We start from the raw sequence: 9,742 nt of genomic DNA on the forward strand, positions 1-9,742 counted from the left end.
CATGATTTCGCAAAGATAATAGAGAGTGCTTTTGAGAGTTCTTCATCCAGTTCCTTCAATACTCTAGGATGCAGTTTATCGGGCCCTGGAGATCTGAACTTGTTCAAAGTGATTAGGTATTCCTTGACCATTTGTCTATCAATCTCAAGCTCCAATCCTGCCCCTTCTACTTCATGTTTCCTGGGAGGGTCATAGACCCTTTTTTGGGAGAAAACTGAGCCAAAGTAGGAATTGAGGACTTCTGCCTTTTCTTTGTCATCTGTTATCATTTTGCCATCCTCATTGAGTAGTTGTGCCACCATTTCTTTCGCTTCAGGGAGCCGACTCTTCCCTCATGGGCTGCCTCCACGCTCCGCTTCCAGCAAAGCTGAGCTGGGTGGAGTCCTCAGTCCTGCCCCAGGGCGGCCACAAGTGTGGATCAGGAAGTGGGATGAGGCGCTGTAGCTGGTCTGAGGTGGGCTGCAGAGCCCAGTGGCTAGCTTACAGTGGCATCTCGCTGGTGGTCCTGGGCCACTTGACCTTGGTGCTCGGGGCCATCGTCCACGGCTCCCAGCCCGTGCACACCATCACCTTGGAGTACCCCATGGCTAATGTTGTTGCAGTGGCTTCTGGGCTCTTGAGCGTTGCTGCTGGCATCCTGGCGATCCTGGTGTCCCGGAGCTTATTCCACCATTGCCTGCCTTGGATCCTTGTTGTTATTGCCCTGGCAAATGTCCTGATTTCAGGAGTCTGCTGCGTGGGGCTGGCACTTGCCATCTCCCTCACTGTTGTCAACATTGGCTGTCATCTCTTTACCGGTTGCAACAGTTCTGCCCTTCCAGCTGATGTCCACACTGTATAACAAATGAGTGCCCCTTTGACACTACCCGCATCTATGACACAGCACTGGTCCTCTGGCTTCCTTCCTTGTTGATGGCAGCAGTGGAAGCCGGTTTGTCTGCCTGGTGTTGCACAGCCTCCCTCCCTGTCTGTGGAATTGGCCCCTCTTCTGCCTCCTACAAAGTGGACCTGCTTCATGCAGCTGCCCCACACAAGGTGGCTGCAGAGGAAGGCTCTGAAGGGAAGCCTCACCACCAGCCCCGGGTTGAAATGGATGAGGAAGAGTGCTGTCTTTGAGGGTGGAGGGAAGACAGCTACCCACTTTTGCTGCTAGACTGTCCTTCATGTTCTTGAATGGACAGATGGGCTTGTGTTCAAGGTGCAGAGCTGGCCAGGCAGGAATCTCCCCCCAATTTTTTTTTTTAAGTGTTTTTAAATTTGTATATTTGTATATTTGTATATTTGTTTTTAATGTTTTTAATTGTTGTAAACCGCCCAGAGAGATTTGGCTATGGGGTGGTATACAAATGTAATAAATAACAATAACAACAACAACAACAACAACAACAACAACAATAATAATAATAATTTATTTTATCTGTCTTTTACTATGGACATACCTGTTGCTGTTTTGGGGTAGGATGCAATCACATACCAGCATATTCATGTTGCACAGTTACTGTTTCTTGGGAGGTCTTGTGCAACAAGCCCACTTCCCCAACATATTAGACTTTTTGCGATAAGGAAAGTGATGGGAAGGTGCACTGAAAAGTGTGGAATAACATTTGTTTCCATGCAATGTGATCTAGCCTCCCTGCAAACAAATCAGGTGGAATACTCAATAAACAAGTTGTCTGGAAACAGCCTAAGTCACCAGTGGGATGGACCTTGGATACAGGCATTTACTGTTATCATGAAGATATGACGTTGCCTTCTATTGATTCAGACTCTTTGGTTTCCCAAGACAGGCTGTGTACTCTAGCTAGCAGCAGCTCACCAGAATCTTGGCTGCAGCTGTTTCCTAGCCCTGGTACCCAAGACCCTTTAAATTGAGATGCCAGGAATTAAACCTGTGATTTCTGCTTGCAGCCAGTGTGGGGAAGTGGTTAGAGCAGTGGACTAGGGCCTGGGAGACCTGGTTTCAAATCCCAACTCAGCCATGAAGCTCATTGGCTGATCTTGAGCCCATCACCTTCTCTCAGACTAACCTACCTCACAGGGTTATTGTGAGGATAAAATGGGGAGGGAAAGAATCATGTATGCCATCTTGAGCTTCTTAGAAGAAAGCAGGGGAGGGATATAAATGTAATAAATATATAATACATTACAGAAGCTCTACTATTGTGCTACCCTTGTTTGTCCCCAGGATCCAGTGGTAATCAAAGGCATACTGTCTCTCATACAACTCTTTTCTCACCAGTTGCTACTCCCTGAAAACATCCCCTGCCCCAATAGGGCAATTAGGCTTCTCTTTGGCTCCAAAGGGAGGCTGCTTTCATGTGTAATTGGGGAGGGGGAGCAGGACAACAAGCAGCCAACCTGGGCTGAATGGAGACCCCATCACCACCTCCACAAGCCTTATCTGTCTTGTGGGTTGGAGATGCCACATCCCTGTCATGGAGGTAGGATTTTTATTTATATGTTTGTTTATTAATTATTACATTATTAATTATTAAAATGTTGATATTCTACTTTACCATCCAAAAGACTCAAAAGTGACTAATGAAAGAGAAGTAAAATAAGTTAAAACAAAACTAAAACACAAATGCACAGTGAGTTTTCATACATACATAACAGGAAATACAAATGGAATTACGCAATAACACAGCAATTTATAGATCTATTCTCTAGAAATCTTATCCTGTGAATACGTCTACTCTAAACCTTTTCAAAAGCCATACATACATACAAAACAGCAAGAAGCCAAGTTATGCTATAACCTAGCAGTTTATAGATTTATCCTCTGTACTTCAACCCCTCAAAAAAAAAGCTGTTCAAACTAATAATTCTCATTGCATCCGTTGGTGATGAGTTCCATAACTTAATTATGAGTAGCGTGAAGAATGGAGCCAAAGGGTTTGACACCTCACTGGAAATCACTCTGGTCACTGCTGTCTGCTTCAGCTTATCAATGATTTGCCTTTATAGCCTTCCAGCTTTAACCCAGGCCATAAACACTGTAATCATTAACAGGATTCATTGTTTCAAATACACAACAGCACTCAAAAATGGAAGGCCGAGATGCTGATAGGTAATTGCAAGCCAGTAACCAGGACTATAAAGTAGGAGGGACATTTTTATAGCTTGTATGAAAACTGGTTCTACAGTGACTCACGTCTACCTCTTTTGACAAAAAGTTGTGTTTAAAAAGAGTAGAGGGGGGATGGAGTTCCTCAAGAGTCCAATGTGCCCTAAGCTTCCCAATTTCCTTTTGACAGACTTCAGCTTCACCTCTGTGTGCCGAATTAGGGAGGGCTCCAGGAAGAAAAATAGCATTGGATTATAATGATCAATGGCTAAGTAAAGTGCAAACATTGTAGCCTGAACTAATAATAAGAAACATATATTCCCAGTAAGTAATTTCTAAAATGAGAGATGTTTGAGACCAAGCTCTGTGACCTCAGTTTTATGTATTTATTTGTTTACATTTTTATCCTGCACTTCTTCCCAGAAACTCAGAGTGGTGTGCATAGTCTCCTAATCTTCTTCCCCAATTTATTCTCACAACAACCTTGTGAGGTATGTCAGGCAGAGAGAGAGAGACAGAGAGAGAGAGAGAGAGAGAGAGAGAGAGAGGTGCAACAGGTCTCTCAGTGAGCTTTGTGGCCAAGTGGATCTGAACCTGGGGCTCCCTAATAGTCTTAATCCAATGCTTTAACCATTTATTATTATTATTATTATTATTATAACTTCTATCCTGCCCTTCCTCCCAGAAGGAGCACAGGGTGGCAAACAAAGAACAAAACGCTAAAAACATCTTAAAACATCTCGAAAGCAAAACTTCTTAATAACATTTTTAAAAGAAAACATCTTAAAAACATCTTTTTAAAAAATCTTTGAAAGCAATTCCAAACAGATGCAAACTGGGATAAGGACTCTACTTAAAAGGCTTGTTGAAAGATGAAGGTCTCCAATAGGTGCCGAAAAGACAACAAAGATGACACCTGTCTAATATTTAAGGGGGGAGGGAATTCCAAAGGGTAGGCGCCACAACACTAAAGGTCCGCTTCCTATGTTGTGCAGAACAAACCTCCTGATAAGATGGTATCTGCAGGAGGCCCTCACCTGCAGAGCACAGTGATCGACTGGCTAAAGGGATAAGATGGTCTTTCAGGTATCCTGGTCCCAAGCTGCATAGGGCTTTGTACACCAAAACCAGCACTTTGAACTTGTCCCAGGCACTACAACACATTGGCTTTCTTGGTGCTTTGGTTCCGATCCCAGCGATGTGTGAGCAGACCATGATTGCTTAGCGATGAAGGGATGATATTCTGCACATGTTCAGTGTTTGTTATCATTCCACATTTTCCATGGAGAAGCATTCAGGACATGTTCTAGGGCACAGCCTGCTCTTGGCTCTACTGAAGCCCTTCATAACATACTGTACATGGAACAGGATAAAGAATTTCAAGCATGTACACCAGAGTAGTGTACACATACAAGCCAGTCACTGCCACAATGAGAAATAACATCTTTTGTTATTTGAAAAGATGGCGACCTGCTGATGCAGATCACACTCTGTGCCTAACATAATACATCAAGCATTCTAACAACTGTAGTTACATCCCACGATCCATTAATCTCTTAATTATTTTAACCAATTTTCCATTAAATCATTGTTTGCTCTTGATTTTAATATGTGGATATAGGCAAAGTTCAGGCTAGTCAGATGTATGACAATATGATCTGGCAAGAACAAATGTTTTACTCATCTGTACTCATCTGTACTCATCTGTTTAAAGCAATATCATACCACTTTAAACAATCATGGCTTCCCCAAAAGAATTCTGGGAAGTGTAGTTTGTCAAGGGTGCTGAGAGTTATGGGACAAGCCCCATTTCCCTCCAGAGCTATAATTGTCAGAGACGTTTTCTTATGGAAATAGGTGTATATATGCAGAGATCCTCAGCGGTCTGAGCTGCATGTGTATTTAGCTAAGTAGCAGGCTTTTACCCTGCATTTAGATCACTGAGACTTAAGACTTGGTAGACTTCCCAGGAGGATCCCTCCGCCTGTGCAGCCTCTGAGACGGCTCCCGTCTTGGATGAAACTTTTTCAGTTTTAAATCCAGTCAGAAGGGTCTTTTTTGACTGGGGATAATTTCTTCCGGATAAGGAAGAAACGTGAGATTTCCCATACAGCTTTGTTGTGATTGTTGGAGACTGGAATTCGTCAGAATTGTCTGTGAAAGAAGGTCTTCCAGCAGCTTGGACGGAGCGAGGATTTCTAGCTAGCTCAGCTGAAAAAGTGACCCTTTTTTTTCTTTAAAGAAAAACGGTCTAACAGGCAAGTATTCTCCTGTCTACGCTTATTGCTTTCTTATCTACACAGCTAAAGAGATTTGTCAAAGAACCAGCAATTAAGAAAACCTGGGTGAGCCAAAACTTTCCTTCTCTTTTACTTACGGAACTAATTTTTTGTGCTTCATCAAATCTTTTGACATTCTCTGTCTGCAAGAAACTTGGTCCAGAGATTCCAATTCTCTTTCCCTTCAAGGATTTAAATGTTGGTCCAATCCTGCAACAAGGAAGGCATCTAGGGGTCGTGGTAAGGGGGGAATAGCCATTTTAATATCCACCTCACTAGATGTGCTGGTATCTATCCCCTCTGAACATCCCCCGGAATTTTGTCTAGCATTAATAATAGCTTTTTCGGATCGCACCACTATAATATGTTTAAATATATATTTCCCCCTTCTCCCCCACAAATTGCATTATCAAACTGGCAAAGGTTAGAAGCATATCTAGAAAAACTTTTAATTATCTATCCATCACATTTGATTTTGATTAATGGGGATCTCAATGCAAGATTAGGCCAGTCCTACCCTCTAGTGGGAGCATTAGTGAGGATTTCGCTTGATGATTACCCAGTTCTCCCTCGATTATCAAACGATAAAATTTTAAATCAAAATGGAAAATTTTTATTTCAATTACTGATTAGACATCAGCTAATCTGTTTTAATGGGACTTATTTAGACTCGTCCCATGGCAGCTACACTTTCACCTCAGCCAGAGGGGCAAGTGTGGTTGATTATTTTATAGGATCCCCTTCTTTACTCCCTCTGGTAGATGAACTAACAATCTTAAGCAGGGCAGATAGTGACCACTTTCCTCTCTGGTTATGTTTAAAGGTCCCCGGTACCAAATGCAGACCACAAACGTCCAATCCAACATTGGTAGGCCTTACTGGCCCTAGACGGCTCAAATGGTCTTTGGATATGGAAATCTCAGTCAATCAATTTCTCCATTCAGATATTCTTTCAGATCTTCATTTTCAGGCTTCCTTTTTCCCTGAAGAAATCCTGATGACCTATGAAAGTTTAGCCACGTCCATTAAACATATGGTGTCTACTTCCACCCCCACTAGACCGCATGGGGCCCTAAATTCATGGTTCGATGGGGAATGTCGCGCAAATAAACGTGAGCTGACATCCCAAATTAAAATTATGCGTCAACACCCATCAGAAGAATCCATCCATCATGTTTTAACTTTGAAGAGAGCTTATAAACGCCTTTTAAAAGTGAAGAAACAAGGCTTTTTTTCAAATAATTGGAGAGAACTAGGTCATGCATTGAGGCATAAAAATGACCAGCAGTTTTGGAAAATGGTCCAGGGCAGTTTTTCACAAAGTGATTTGCTCCCTATTCCCCCGATCCTCCCAGACGTGTGGGTGACCCACTTCACCGCCCTTTTCGGATCAGTATCACCCTCTCATCTCCGCCCACCTGATGTGAAGGCGGATTTGCCTGTCTGGCCCCCAGTCACCAGCATTGAGATAAGAGATCTGATCTCAATGCTTCACTCTAACAAAGCACCCGGAGATGACATGTTGCCACCTGAGCTTTTCCTAACAAATCCTGCTTGGTGGGCCCCCCTCCTGGCAAACCTTTTCACATACATCAATAACACTGGGAATTTCCCCAGAGGCTGGAGTACTAGTATCATAGTACCTATTTTTAAAAAAGGGGACCCATCAGACCCCCGGAATTATAGACCTATCAGCCTGCTTGATGTTACTGCCAAATTATATGGCGCTTTCTTTTGAACAAATTGCTTGATTGGGATACTAAAAATTCGATCATACACCAAGAACAGGCGGGGTTTAGAAAAGCCAGGAGTACGATAGACCAAGTTTATATCTTGCAACATTTAATTTCAAAAGCCCAAAAAGCGAAAAATGCATCACTTTACATTGCGTTTATAGACTTCGCCGCAGCTTTTGATTCAGTGAATAGGGAGCTACTGTGGCATAAATTGGAGCATTCCAATATAGATAAGAGATTAGCATGGCTAATTAGATCCTTACATTATTCAAATAGTTTGAGAGTACACCTGGGCAGAAATGGAGCCTTATCCCATGAAATTCCGTCTTTGAAAGGAGTGAAGCAAGGTTGCATTCTGGCCCCTTTTTTATTTAATTATTTTATCAATGATATAATCCCTACGTTATCCTCAATTAAATTTCCCCCCCCCCATCAATTGGCAATAAAAAAATTTCTGCGTTATTGTATGCAGATGACTTGGCCCTTTTTTCTCTAAATAAGATCGGCCTAAACAGAATGCTAGCGTCCTTAGAGGAATATTGCCAGACTAATTACCTAAAGATAAACCACTCAAACTCTAAAGTGATGATCTGTGGGAAGAATAGGCGATCTAAAAATCGCTGGACTCTAAATGGTGTCCCTTTAGAACAAGTTCATCTATTTAAATATCTAGGCATAACTCTGACTAACAACCTTTCATGGAAACCCCAGGCGGAATACATTAAAGTAGCGAGTGCCAGAATAACAGGGCAACTAAAAAGGTTCTACTATTCCCGTGGGGGACAGTTAATAGCTCCGATGCTAAAAATCTTTGCTGCCAAAGCCCTTCCTAAACTGCTGTATGGAGCAGAAATTTGGGGCCATGCCCTCCGGCTAAATATAGAACCTCTCCAAAATTTATTCTTGAAACAGATTCTGGGCCTCCCTCGAGACGCCCCCTCGGCCCACGTGAGGGCAGAAACTGTTGCGCGTGCATGTATAGATCATACAAGGATGGAATCCAAGAGTTGTATAGAACAGGAATAAGCCAGGCCAGGCAAGTTTCTTGTAAGAGTCTTTACTAGGCAAAGACATTAGACACAGTTCTCTTCACAGACAGCTTTTCCCCCAACTGAGCTTTTCCAAGCATCCCACCTTATCAGGCTTCCCAGCCAGCTACTGACCTTGGCAAACCTGGCGCTCTGTTCTCACAGCTTAACCCTTCTGCTTCAGGTTTTACTCTCTCTGCTAAAAACCCTGTCTGTGAGTCTCACAGCATGCTTCACTGACCAACAGCCCCCACCTGAGACTCACAGATTACAAAACTTCATTGTTCATCATTACATTTCTACAATATTAACTTTTCATTACAATACATATCAGTACATGGTTTGTTTTCTTACAGTTTCTATTTACATTTTCAGTTCAGTTCTTGTTTCTTTATTTCTTTATTCACACAGGTTTTACAGAGTCATTTTGTTCACTTTTATTTGATAATACATTTATATTTCATTCCTCAACACAAAACTTCCACATGAGATCCATTGTTTCTTTATCTATTGGTCCTTCTTTTTCCCATTCTACTGGATATTCATCTGTTTCATTATTCTGTTGTGTAACATTAAATGTGAATCTCTGAGGTGGTTGACCTTTCGTTTTTCTTTCTGATCTCCTAACATTATCTATTTCCATTTCTTCCTCACTCTCTATTTTACTTGAACCTGCACCTGTGTCTGCACTTGTACTTGGCATTTCTGTATCTTGCATTGCCATGTCTTCACCTCTCAGCCTTTTTACAGTACGTTTGCCACCGTGTATTAGATCAGTCAATGCAGTTTTTAATGGAATTTGCTGCCCAAAAGGAACATCTGCTGCTTCCTGCTTGCTTGCACTATCTAGGATAACTGTTTGACTGTCTCTCCAAGGTTTATCTATCACCTTTATGCTTCTGCTTAACACTACTTGTTGTTTCTCAGGCAACCAAACTCTATAATATGAATGCTGAAATCCCAAAATGCGTCCTGCCTGAGCTCTTGAGCCTAATTTACCATGCCTTTTCTGTTTTGCAATATGTACCCAGGATTTTGCCCCAAAACATTCTATGTGTTTCACCCTGGGCTTTCTTCCAGTCAACTTCTCATAGGGAGACATGCCTATTGTTCTGTGCATGAGACGGTTCTGAATATAAACAGTGTACAGAATACATTCACCCCAATAAGTGTTATTCATATCAGCATCTGCTAGCATGGCTCTCATTGAATCCTGCAATGACCGGTTCCTCCTCTCTGCAGTTCCGTTGGAGGATGGGCTGAAGGGAGCAGTGAGACTCTGTATTATTCCCTTCTTTTCCAAATATGTTTTAAATGAATTACTGGTAAATTCTCCACCTTGATCTGATCTGATATTTTTGATAACAACCCCATATTGTGTTTCTGTTCTCTGTATAAATGCCTTCAATTTCTCTTCTGCTTCACTTTTCTTTTTCAATAAGAATACATGTGTAAATCTGGAGAAGTCATCCACAATCACTAAATAAAACCTTGCTCCACCTTTTGAGCACTGGAAAGGTCCAGCCAAATCCACATGTATGAGCTGATAGGGTTCAGTGGTCGTGCTTTCACAGCTCTTATTTACCGGAGTCACAGTCATTTTTGTTTTATAGCATACTTCACACTCATCCA

The 9,742-nt window shown here is 42.1% G+C and overlaps 1 pseudogene; it reads left to right on the forward strand.

Moving 5' to 3' along the window:
• The first annotated feature begins 334 nt into the window (after positions 1-334).
• On the forward strand, positions 335-1,116 carry LOC133376484 (keratinocyte-associated protein 3-like; annotated as a pseudogene).
• Positions 1,117-9,742: the final 8,626 nt, after the last annotated feature.

Source organism: Rhineura floridana, chromosome 1, assembly GCF_030035675.1.
Source record: "Rhineura floridana isolate rRhiFlo1 chromosome 1, rRhiFlo1.hap2, whole genome shotgun sequence".
Lineage (NCBI taxonomy): Eukaryota > Metazoa > Chordata > Lepidosauria > Squamata > Rhineuridae > Rhineura > Rhineura floridana.